Source organism: Stigmatopora argus, chromosome 1 (genome assembly GCF_051989625.1).
Source record: "Stigmatopora argus isolate UIUO_Sarg chromosome 1, RoL_Sarg_1.0, whole genome shotgun sequence".
Taxonomy (NCBI): domain Eukaryota; kingdom Metazoa; phylum Chordata; class Actinopteri; order Syngnathiformes; family Syngnathidae; genus Stigmatopora; species Stigmatopora argus.
Window position 1 is genome coordinate 9,717,244 of NC_135387.1, and position 13,467 is coordinate 9,730,710.

The window sequence follows — 13,467 nt, forward strand, 5'->3', positions numbered from 1 at the left end:
TACCTACCTGAGAGAAAACAAATCTAGGACTTGGGTACGATTGCTAGGGGGATTACTACTTTGCACTAGGATATTCACACTTTTGCTCCAAAATTATTTAAATCGTTGTTCTGCAAACAAGGTGGTGATGCTTACCAATGGCATCCTAATAATTCGGTTCATTAGAGAGACAAACCAAGCTTTTTCTCCTCATTTCAAGCGAAGTCGAAGTTGATTGTTCACTTGTGGAGAATTGTAGACCTTGAACATATCATGCAAGTGTGTCCTCCCTGTTCATCGTTTGCATTACAGTCTGTATTTTTTTAGTCATTATAATTTATAAGTATCGGGTAATTAATAGGCATTCAATAATAGACGTCCCTTGCCTGTCATTTGTCCCTTGAACCAAGGCTGAACTGAATTTTGTATTATGTTACCTGAATTGTTCCCAAAATGCCTGTGTTTGTATGTAAAATGCACCAAACAAAGTCAATAAAACGCTTTCCCTTCGTGTGCCAAGAAAGGTTCTCTACGAACTATTGAGTGCTGTAGCTGTTGGACTCTTCCAAATTAATTCATCTTCCATACCGCCCATCCTCGAAAGGGTTGCGGGGGTCGCTCGAGTCTAACCCATCTGCCTTCGGGCGAAACACAGACTACACCCTAGACCGGTCGCCAGTCAGTAGCAGGGCACACAGAGAGACAAACGACCTTCCGCACTCCCAATCATACCGCCTCCAGCGGGAATTGAGCCCGCGCCTGCCCGCAATGAAGTCAGGCGAGTGAACCTCTACACCACTCTTGGACTCTATATCCTTAAATTGATGCAAGATTTTGCTCTTATATGCTATATTTGCTGCAAGTGTGACATTCGTATTGTTTTTTGTTTTGTTGTTTCTTTTTAAAATTCTTCTAAATGAGTGTTGGTGACAGAGAGCAGGTTAAAGCACCATGTGATCATGATCACATTAGGTTAGACTAAAATAATCCCTGTGGCGTGGAACAAAACCATTTTTGCGATGCAGTGTCTGACATAAATACAAAACACAAATGTGTGTGAAACAACCGCTTCAACACATTTCCAGCTCCTTATATAAACTTTGAAAGATTAAAAAATAATTTTGCAAACTCACGAATGACCCTCTTTTGTTCCTGTCAGATGGACTGATGTCAGACTTAATTTAACACACAGAAGAGGCGCAGGCAAAGTGTATTCTCAGTCGTCCGTCGACCCATTGACACAGGCGGGTCAGGCCTGCAAGAATCTTGTGCCAGTCTGTCCGCTCCGGCTGTCAGCCAGCCAGGCTTCGTCAGCAGCTAATTAAATCTGCCGCTATTCATTTGCCTTTAATGTGCTTTTAATTGGATTACAGGCCTGGTGCCAGAGTGAGGGGGTTTCCGGAAAGGGACAGTGGGTATGCCAGAGGTGAGGCGACAGGGGAGGATATTAGTCTGAGTGGTGACCTTCCATTCTGACAAAATAGAGGGACAAAGATCAAGAAACAAGCTTTCACATTGATGCATTTCTCTTTTTTCCCTTCAAGTCAGCAGGTTTGGAGCATTTGAAGAGGAATTTACGGAACTATATGCTGTTGAACCATAAGGTGAAAAAAGTGACTATTCTAGGGGGTTTATAAAATCCTACTTTCAAATGAAGCAGTGGGAATTCGAATGATTTCTTTACAACGGAGCACCAAATCATGGGTGGTACAGAACATACCCGCCGGTGTGGAGGTGAAATTGTTAAATTGTGTGAATGTTTCAGTCATTTATTTGTTGAAAGAATAAGAGCCAAGTGAGCCATTGCAGTGAGAAATGTGAAAGCTGGAGGTTCTGTCAAAACATATCCTTTCCCAAATTTCATTTTTAGTCTCCTTCACACATTTGCTATTCAAGTCATTTCTTGGTTTAAGACAAAACAAAGGGGGCATAGAGGTCAGTAATGAATTTTTAGCGGAATTGATAAATAAATTAGTCAGATCAATGGACTTTTAATGTGTCAAGCCGACTTCCTATCACAGTAACCTGAGTATGATTGAAAGTTGTTTTCCTGCATGCCAGACGTGCCCCATAAATGACCTTAATTGCTTAAAAATGAAGGGAATTTCTCATTTCTTTTAATCCAACCAAGTTGTCACACTGCCATTTTAAATTACATTTTTTTTATTGAGAAGGTAATTCATTTATAGTAGGTTCTTCAAACTGGCAACAGTCAGTGACTCTTTTTAACTGGATGCAAATGCAATGAAGCCAATGCAAGGTAAATCAAGGCTGCTATGATGTGTGGATATTTAGTAATAGACCATACAAGTGTAATATATATAGAAAGAGAGATACAATTAGGATTCAAGGATTTAGCTTGGTTTTAGCCTGCACTGCTTGTGTCTTTAGATACTTAATAGCGACTGATTAATCTTACCTCTATACAATCATTTATACTGCATGCAATGAGCCATAAATACAGAAATTTAGGGCTTTGCTTTGATTACTTCAAATCCAGTTCTGGCTGAGTGGTGTCACTTTCAAATACAAATGAAATGATTGTGACATTACCGAGTAGCGCAGCCCTGTTTGGCCAAATTAAAAGGGTCGTCATCCATCATGTGATGAATTGCCATACGGCAGCAAGACGCAAGCACTGAGCTGGCAGCAGCCCTCCTTTTCTCTTTCTCTCTTGCTCTCTCTCTCTCTCTCTCTCTGCCTCTCGCCCTTTTGCAACTCTTTCACATCGTTTAATGTGAATGTCATCAGTTTACATCAGAATTGTCTTCTGTCACTCAGGGGGAGCTTTTTTAGGTCTGTTTTCACAGGGAGGTGCACAGGGGGGATTGCCATGCACCGCTGTGGACTGTTAAAAAGCGATGACAGCATGTTCTGCGGATTACCCAGAGTAACTGGGAGGCTCTTGTTGGAATTAGATAACACAGCAGAAGGTTCCAGCTCAAAGCTCTGAGCAGCTGGAAATGAATTCTGTTCAAGTCCAGTGTGTCGGCAAGGTAATGTTAGTAAATTGGAGCGGCAAAATGAAAACAACATCCACAAGGCACAAAAGGCCCAGAGCAGCAAGACCTGAGGAGACGTTTCCAACAATTGATTCATTTTGTTACAGTCACACTTGGGAAGTAATCAAAGGATGAAACGGATTTAAACCATTCTGACATAAAAAAGGTAACTTCATAACGATTAACAACATTAACAATTACTGAATATACAAATATATACATTATATCATAAGAACGAGGTAGGTGTGATTGGCTTTCAAAAGCTTAATCGTTGTTAACGTGATTATTACACATTTCACGGTAAAGAAAAGACCATATATATAGCAGTGGCAGAACGTCAGGGCCTTCAAGCCCTTCTCTGCTGGCCTAAGAAATATCTGAATCATATATTATATTTTGTCCATAAATACTTATTAAATAATTCCAAATTGTCTGTTAGCTTCCTTTCATTGCTTTTCCCCCTGGTTGCACTGCTTCCAGATGTGTTTTCATATTGAAGCATTTAACCAATCACATTTCAGCCATTATTTGTTGCCAAGGTCAGAAATCTGCCTCAAGGCCTTCACAATCAGTTGTGCAGGCTCTGCTGCATTAAACAAGCGCCGATAAGACTGTTGCTTTAACCAATCAGATTTCAAGTTGGCAACACCACAATGCCTCGCTTTCACCAACTATGATTGGCTAGTGATTAGCCAGAGCTACCAAAGTGTATCTGGAGCGAGCTGCACAAGCAAATATATTGTTGTGTTGATTTAAAGCCATTTTCAAGACGGACTATGCCAGAAATACGAAAGGACAGGTTCGACTTTCAGCATTAGCTTCGATGGCGATAGAAAAGAAGGAAGAAAGAAAGGAGGATGGATATTGTGTACAGTTAAAAAGGATTTTGGTGAGTAAAATATGGCTATTATCCTAAATAATATTTCAATTGTGGGCCCGGTTCTGATATCTGAAAAGCTCCAGTGTTTGTATTTAATCAATAAATGCTGCTAGGAAGTGGATTTTACCCCATTTTAGTGCAATTTTTGCCGTTTCGCCATTGACGTCCATCACTGTCTTTTCCCGGGGAAATCACCCCTCTGGCCCGGTTGCAACCTCTGAAAAGCTCCAGTATTTGTATTTAATCATTAAATGCTGCTAGGAAGTGGATTTTACCCGTTGGAGGCGCTACGAGAAAATGCACGGACCGCCATTGATATACAGGTATATTTAACTACTATTGTTTTCAATTTATATGTACTTTCCTTCTATACGTACTTCTATTAGTACTTATGCAGTGGACCATTTAAAATCAAATTTTCTTTTACATTAGATATTACATTTACATTACTTGGATTAAATTACAGGCTACATTTCAACAGATAATTAGTAATTGTATTTTAATGCATTTTTTAAGTAACTATACCCACACTTGGATAAGGAGTAGAACCATCATACGAAATCTCACATTTTTCCACCGCATGGTGATAACTTGTATTAGTTTCATAGCGGGATGACACAAGCTGTTCTTTGTTTATGGCTGGTATTGTTTGCTACAAGTGGAACTCAAGCTCTGTCATGCTGTGGACAGAAATGAATTTTTGGCAATAAACTATAAATCAACAGTACAGTGTGTTTTCTCCTAGCTGTTTACCAAACAGTGATTCCTTTGACTTGGGGGAAAAATACTTTAATTTTAACCTCGTTTTAAAAATATTTTTTTACTCAGTCTTTTAGATGGATTGAGATGGAAAACCTCCAACATGGAATTACTTCCTTGACCTCAGTGGCCCCTCAGGTCTGCTTCCACAAACAAAGTGACACTTTGGTGGCTCTGGTTTAAGAGCCTGCATCTAAAGCACATCCCAACCGAATGATGTCAAAATCAATATGGCAATGTCACCAGGCCCGGTGCTGGAGTAATGACGGCCTGAGCGTGCTCCCAAGTCACGCACAGGCACGCACTTAAACACACCCACTTCATCATATCATCAAGCCCATCAGCCGACTTAATGGGGGAGAGCTTGATACATAGCAGGGGTCGAGGTGAGCAAGGCCCGTGACACTTGTGCTAATAGCTGCAGCGAGCCACCGTCTCTGCACCTGTCGCCGTCTTTTGGCCGTACGCAGTAAGACCATTGGACTTATCAAGCACAGAGCCATGATAACAGGCCGGGGGTCAATCCTTCCCGACGTTATGAAGTCATTAAGTGGGCGCTTCGGAAATCCAGATGAGCGCTTTGAGTTGGAACATGTTCCGCGACACCCCCCCCCTCTTGTTGCAGTCTGTTTATCATTCCAGAAAGAGAGTGGCAAAAACAAATTAGTCCACGGGAGAGGAAAATAGCCAGGGATATTGATTTCGCCTTTTCATGCCAGAGTAGAGCACAGAAAATATTGGGCTATAAAAGGGAAACAAGGATATAAAGCCATTACAGTGCACACTTAATTGATCCCTCTTCCCATAACAAATTAATTGAGCGGAAAATGGCAGATGGCTTTGATGAATGTCATAAAAAGGCTTGTCAGCAAGGCTGGCGTGTATGACCCGTTTGCCCGTATGCATAAGAATAGGGGCTTCTCGCCATGTAAGTGCGTATTTGCTCGTGTTTACATCCAAGCTATGCTGATGTTAATCACATTGAGTTTTTGACATAATTGCTAATTGTCTGTTGTTTCATTTTTTTTTTTTTTTGCTCTTTACTCACCGTTTCACTGGTTACTCAACGTGCAAACGCTTGGCCACTGTGTGTATACGGGTGTTTAGGGGTATGCTTACTGACAGGTTGCTGCCCTCATAGCAGAACAAATGCTAATTTAATCAATTGGCTATAAATCCTACTGGCCGCTGACTCATGCGTCTTCTGCCCAGGGGACTCTGACACAAAAAAAGCCCTGCCAGTGCAGTTTGTTCAGCACACTCATGCCCATCCAAATACACACAAACAGACACCCGCACACACACCTTTCATCTTACTCTTCCACCATGCAACATCAATATCACCACAATTATATTTAAGAAACCAGAGAAAGCACTTATGTTGACAGAGTCGGATATTTTTTTTCCAAGTCCTCTAAATTTCTGCATCTCTGCAGATAGCTGCAGTTGGTAAACACACACGGGTAGGCATCCATCTCTTGTAGCGCTCCTGCAAACCTTTTAAACTTAGAATTTTATTGAAATCGTATTCCCTCACATGGTAAAAAATACACACACCCAGGCAAGAGATCCAAATATCCAAATTGGGTAATGCCGCTGACAGCGACTTCAGGGGGCTTAGAAACTGTTAGGGGCACAGTGATGGAGTGACAGAAAGGCTGCAAACCCAGGATGCAGAAAGTGTCATGCGACAGAGGAAGAGAAGTGCCAGGGTGAGCAACAGCGTGATAAAAAAAGGCTGAAAAAAAGGTGACACTGGAGGAGCGGCTGTCTGCTGGCTACAATTGGGCTCTGCTCAGAATTCTGTGGGGTTTACGCAGCCCCAGTGTTCCCCATCAATCTCTGGCTCCTATGGCAGTCGGCAGCAGCTGCATCCTAATCTGCTGGGGCCGGACGTGAGGACGGACAGGTCGCCAGGGCCGAGCAGTAAATAACCTATCTCCTGAGTGTCGCAAATACAGACATGCAAACACGTCTCATTCAACTGTCTGTCCACAGAGCGAAGATAAAAACATTTTTACATTAAAACTTGCATATTAGGCAGCCCGGTGAAGCGAGTGGTTAGCATGTCAGCCTCACAGCTCTGGGGTCCTGGGTTCAAATCCAGGTCATGTTCATCTGTATGGATTTTGCATGTACTCCCCGAGCCTGCGTGGGTTTCCTCCCGGTACTCCGGTTTCCTCCCACATTCCAAAGACGTGCATGGTAGGCTGATTGGACACTCTAAATTGCACCTAGGTATGGTTGTGAGTGTGCATGGTTGTCCGTCTCCTTGTGGCCTGCTGGGCACCGATTCGGGGTGTCCCCCGCCTCTGGCCTGGAGTCAGCTGGGATAGGCTCCAGCACCCCCTGCAACCCTAAGACAATCTCCAGACATATTCACACTAAGTCTATAATAAGTCTTTCTGGTAATGTAAAAACACATCCATAGACAGGTACTAAAGATAAAAAATGAATTATCCCAAGCAGCCAAAACATACATAACAAATATATAATTACATGAAGAATGCACCTTTATTCTTGTCCTCATGTGTTCTTATTTTTAAATAAAAATGACAATCGCTCATTGGGCACCAGCTGGAATGTTGCAACGCCACGTGGCTATATTTATAACCCAAGACAATTCTGTTGCTTTAACCTCATTGTGCTGCATGCACAAGACCTTGGCAAGTCAAAGGTCAGCATATTCTCCCCACCTGCCCAGCCTGTGTGCTTCTGTAGCCTCAGGGTAGAGAGGTTTGTGTTCTACTGGGATGCAGGTAACCATGGCAACCTTTGAACCACAAAAAGAGGTGAGAGTGGGGATGGTAGGGCAACATCACTATGGTTCTGATCAAACTACAAGAAAAAAACTATGTGGAAACATGACCCATGTGTAACATGCGCGTGTACACACAGATGTGCCCAAACACGACTGAACTGAATCGCGCTTATTTTTTTTTAATCGTTGTTAGACATTAGGTTTGCTGCCATTTGCTATTTGAATCACATGTGAGCTGTATCGTGAATTCACAGCCAATCAGAAATGCCACACTGTATCACATGAGCATTCGTTCATTAATGTTCCATTTTCATTATCCTCATGAGGTAACACGTCCCAGCTAACTGTGGGGGCTGAGCAGGGTAAACCCTAAACTGGTTGCCAGCCAATCACAAGGCACAATGACACAAACAACCATTCATGCAAACAATCATATCTACAGACCATTTAGAGCACATGTGTCAAAGTGGCGGCCCGATGTATATTAAATTTCCAGACTTTCCCCCTTTTAAATCAATAATTGTAATTTTTTAATCCATTTTTTCTGTTTTTAGTTCAAAAATCATTTTGTAAAATCTTAAAATACATTTAAAAAAAGCTAAAATAAACATTGTTTTAGATCTATAAAAAACGGAATATTCAGGGCTTTTAATCCAGTTCTTTTAATCCATTTATAAAACAAAATCTAAATAATATATCTAAAATGGTCCGGCCCACATGAAATCGAGTTGACGTTAACGCGGCCCGTGAACAAACCCGAGTCTGACACCCTTGATTTAGAGTGTTTAATTACCTACTAGGCATTCTTTGGGGTTGTGGGGAGACACCGAAGTACCCTGAGAGAACCAATGCAGGCACAGGGAGGGCATGCAAACTTGTGCCTTCAGAACTCAGCAGCATCATCCCTAACTTGAATGCAGAGATAAACGTGGCCAAAATCCCAAAGCCGACTCATCTTGGGTTGTCGTTAACATAGTGCAAATGTACAACAGGCAAACCTGCTGTTATCACTCGCCTCTGAGTACACCTGAAGCGTTGACAGATTTGGCAGGAAGCGCTCATCTAACCACATGGATATCAACAGAAAGCCTACGAACTCATGCCAATCAAATGAAAGCAACATGCTTCACTGGCAGGTGGAGAAGAACTGGGGGGGCATAGACAGAATTATGTAATTCCCTTGCTTTATAGAAGGATGTTTGACAGGGACAGCCAAATTTCCCTTATGCTATATTCTTAACCATTAAATATACACCACCAAAGAGAATAAGTCAGTTTAAACAGCTAAAAGTTCATAGTTATCAATTATTTAAAAAATAAATAAAAATAAACTGCTCAAATTTAAAAGTATTTTGTATGCTTTGAAACTGAAGATCTAGGGGTGGAAGTTAGGGGGGGGGGGATGGTGCTGCGGCCCCACTCGATATGGTGAAATCAACAAAGCTCCAGGCCCCCTCATCCGTGCCAAACATTTTATACAAGTGTGTTATTTCCTGGGTACAGAATCTATATATTGAATTTAAGCTTACTTAATTTTTCGTTAAATCACATTTTAACTAGTAATGACAGTTGTTCTGGGCACATGGGTACCATTTTGATGGTATACGAGCTCAATATGTGAATTAAGTGTAACTCGTTATTTTGGTCGGTGAACTTCCCAAGATAAATTTTTTTCCTCATTTTTTTTAAGAGGTGATGAACCCAGTTGTGGTCCAGCAGCCCTTCACACCTGTACTGGATATTGTTCCTGAAAGTAGCAGGTCCTTATGTACTTGTGATAGAGTTGACATGTAGATTGATGATAAAACAAATAGTGGAGTGTTTCCCAACTGGTAGGGACAATTTTGCTGGTGGCATAAAGGATGCTAACATTAAATGATACATCTTAAAATGGGCACATGCACACCCAAAGCTTTATTTCCCATTAATAACGAAAATCGATCCATTTCTGAAAGATATTACTCCTCTGTCACAAAATTTGGGATGAAACTTCCCCAGAGCTGAATTTGCTATTTCCCAAATTAGACTGCTGCTACATTGGGCCTTGCTGCTTTTTTTGCCAACATAAATCGTAGTATTATTGAGGCATAATTCCTTGCAAATACATCTTGCTGCCTGCATAGTCTATGAGCAGTGGAAACATGATGAGACAATAGATGTGGAAATGGAGAGGAATATACATAATGCAGCTTATTAGGAAGACATGTGTTTGAGCGTATTGTACTTGTAACATATTAGTTCAAATAGTAAAAGTGGGTCTTAAAATTACGTGGTTACAATTCATGACGCTGAGCTTTGTGGTTTTATGATCAGGGGCCATATGGCCTATTATTTTGTCTGTACTCATCAAATCATTAAAGTATTTCCAAGTGTAATTTAATGGAATAAATGTACAGCATATGTTTCATTATATAAGAAAAAAGGAACAACAATAGTCTGGTACAAACTGTATATTCTTATTGAGCCTGTTCATATGACAGGAAACTGGGTTTTAAAATGGAAGCCTTGAAATAGATAATACCAATTTCTTCTAAAAAAAATGTGCATTATGTTGGACAGGATTAGGATTGTGATAGACAAAAGTAGCTAAGATTACAAGTAATGCCAGCTGCTAGCATCCAAGGAACATTACTTCAAAGAGCCCAGGTTTAAAGCCAAAAATGACAAAAATGACAGCCCACGGCAGGATGAGAGGAAATTCATATTTACTTCATAAATACATAGACTTGAAATAATACTTATGCCAACATGGGTGGTGTAAGAAGGGTAAAAGGCAGAAGAGGGAGTTGACTTTTCGACGAATTGATTGAAACGGTCTAATAAACCATGGTGCCTCCAGCACGGATTAGCAAGAGGTCCAGGTCAGCACAATCTTTCCTGGTGAGGATAACTCTAGCTTCCTGGAGGCAACATCTTGAGTCTGGCCAGAATGTGACGTCAAACTGGCATCTTCAGATTTGAGCACCTTTTTTTAATATATATACAGTTTGTGTGAACACTTAAATTCCTGCTGGGCCTTGTAGCCATGGCAACACCTGCCAGGTATTCATATGCAAGTCTGATAATTCAACTGGTTAATAAAATCATGCATTTAAGGTCGAGTCAATCCTCCCCCTAAACCACACTCAGTCTTTGCTAGGCATTGTAATGGCAAGGTTGATTTAAAAGATATTGTAGTTTCCATGGAATAAAACATGCGAACATTTAAAATGTTGATCCAGCACCAGTCGTTTATTAAATAATTCGTGTGTCGAGAGCAGAAAACCTGGGAAACAATATTCAAATCTGAGCATATAAAGAAAAACACAAGTGAGCTGGAAATGAGAAAGCGTGTAAACGCAAGCAGGTTGAGGGAATACAAAGTGTCACAGGGCATGCTGTCGATAGGGTTTCAGGAGCTTGTGTTAAGCCAAGAGGTTTGACAGCTGGATTTAAGGAGAGGGGAAAGGGCTATAGATTGGAGTCAGGCCGCAACATGCTCAAGATTAAACTCCCATCCTCCTCCTACGCCATTTTTGGGGGCGTCTTTGACATCATTGGATCTGCTGTTTGGGCCATGATTTACAGCCTGCTGCAGCACTCTCTGGTAGCCTTGAAAATCAGATTTTCTCTTGCAGCATCAGCAAGAGGAATCTAATTTCATCGCATCGTGGGGCACACTGACCATGCTAATATAGAAAATGGGATGAAAAGGTTAATCATTCATGTTTTTTTTATTTATAAAGTTTTGAGCTTTATGGGAACAAAGGTGTCAGTTTTTATGTCAAAAAGAATTGGACAATTTTCTGGTCCGCAGCTTTCATGTGATCGCTGGTTTGTTTTTAGTGGATTACAGGGGTGGGGGAAGAAAAAACAACAACGGGAACACTTTTTATCGACCAAATTGTACAGGCATCTTGCAAATATATTTGCTCTGGTAGTTCAGGGAATGGAGGCCGGCTAACGTTGGAATGGGGTACCAAAGTTACTGTCGCTAGTGGTCTTGATTAAGGGAAATCAATGTCTAATCAAGGGAGCCACATGCAGGAAGAGATGTAAAAGCAGCTCCGAGACAAATATTTATCACACATGCTATTTGTGCGTCACTTTGAATGGAAAAGTAGCCAACCTGAAGTCCTTTTCGATGCCGTACCCTATAGCCGTGCACATTTTATCGCAAAGGACGACGTTTAGGTCAGAAGTGTTTGCACCACTGGGATATTCAATCACTCACTAGGTATGTTTCACATCTGCACGTGTGTGTTGAAGAGCTTCTGTGGTGACCTCGCACATAGAGATGATGGTCATAAATTGGCCTGAAGTCTCATTTTCCCCGCAGGAATTTGACCAGCTGCCACAGCTTAGAACCCACTTTGCTGCGGCAGCCCCCCATACACCGTATGAGAGATAATGAGAACATTTTATGGCCCAGGTTGATGACCAAGGAGAGGCAAGCGTATTGCGAATGCAAGAGCTGTAAATAGTACATAATAAGCAGCACATGGAAAAATTCCACTGGTCTTCCATTTTGATGAAAAGAAGATAGTAATCTCATCTACAGTATTTCACCCACAGTCCGGCTAGACTTGGGAAAATGATGCGCAATACCAGGCAAGGCAGGATAGTTCCGTGCAGACCAAGATGTTAAAAGAATGTGGAGGGATCTAACGCCACCACGTGGAGGAAGAGGCACTTTGCAAAAAGTGCTAGACCAGGGGTGGAGAACAAGTTAAACAAAGAGCCAAAATTTAAACTGAGAGTCAGAGCCACAATTTGCGTCCAAAGCAGCATAAAAAAAATCTGATCTGCCAAATTGCTTCTTAAATGTAATTCATCATTTGTTTTTAAATGGCCCTGATGAGTAAGAGAAACATGAAACGATGATAAGCAAAGAGCCGCATGCGGCTCAAGAGCCACGTGTTTGCCACCCCTCTGCTAGACGGTGGCAACATTTCCCGACTAGAACAAGTTTTTTTTGTTTCATTCATCTCAAATTCTACTTAAGACCACATTTTTAACCTCTAAGTAAATACTGTTAACTACTTATATTTACACAATACAAATATTTTTGATATCCAAGAAAAAAAGCCAAGCCAGTTAGGATTGGATTGGATAAATTTATTCATCCCGTATTCAAGAAATTTCATTGTCACAGTAGCAAGCGGGTGAGAATGCAGATACAGGAAAGGCATAGTTACACATACTTACAAGTTAGAGTAGACAATACAGTCGCAAAGGCCGCAGAACAACAAAGCAAAAAGCACAAAGTACAAAGCAAAGCAAAGTATATGGGATAATTAAGAATCATTAAATCAAATCATTATGACAGAAAAGCTTAACAAAAAAAAGTTAACACCCTCCAATAAGTGGGAAATTAAAATACCAAGTCAATTGGTTGCACATTGCTGGCCACTAAAAGAAAATGTTTTTAATTGCTTCAAGACACAGGTGTTTTTATCGCCGTCATAATCGCTGTTGGTGTCTTTTGGTCATTGTCAATGACTTAATGACAATGTTTGCAATTAGAGCGTGTGAAAATGTGGATAAATATCTGAGTGACATACAATGAAAAAACTCAATTGAACAATAAGGGAAAAATGAATTATGTGGGAAAATACAGGTAATACTCTAAACACTATGATTATTGTTACATATTTTAGTAAGTAATGTGCCAGAACAATATCTAGACTGTAACAGTAAACAATAAGTGGCGGGTCAGACTCACACTTCTGGGGTTTGATCCTAGGCCAGTCCTCACTGTGTGGAGTTAGCATGTTCAGAACTCCCGTGACCCTTGTGAAGAAAAGCAGTATACGTGGAATGAATAAATTTCAATTTACTTTTGTTAAAAAAATACAAACAAAAATAAAAACATTTTAAAATCAAATGATAAATATTAAGTATGCCCCCTTAACACAACTATCAAGTTGATATCCCTCCATCACCTTTAACCATTTGCCAGGCACACACATCTTCATTTAAATCGAGAGGCCCAGATCTGAATTATCTTCTTACAGTGACATGCTTAATTATGTTATTTGTGCACATCCCTACGTATTTATGTTGTTGACTAATTATGTTGACTACTTATTTCTTTCATCTCTCAT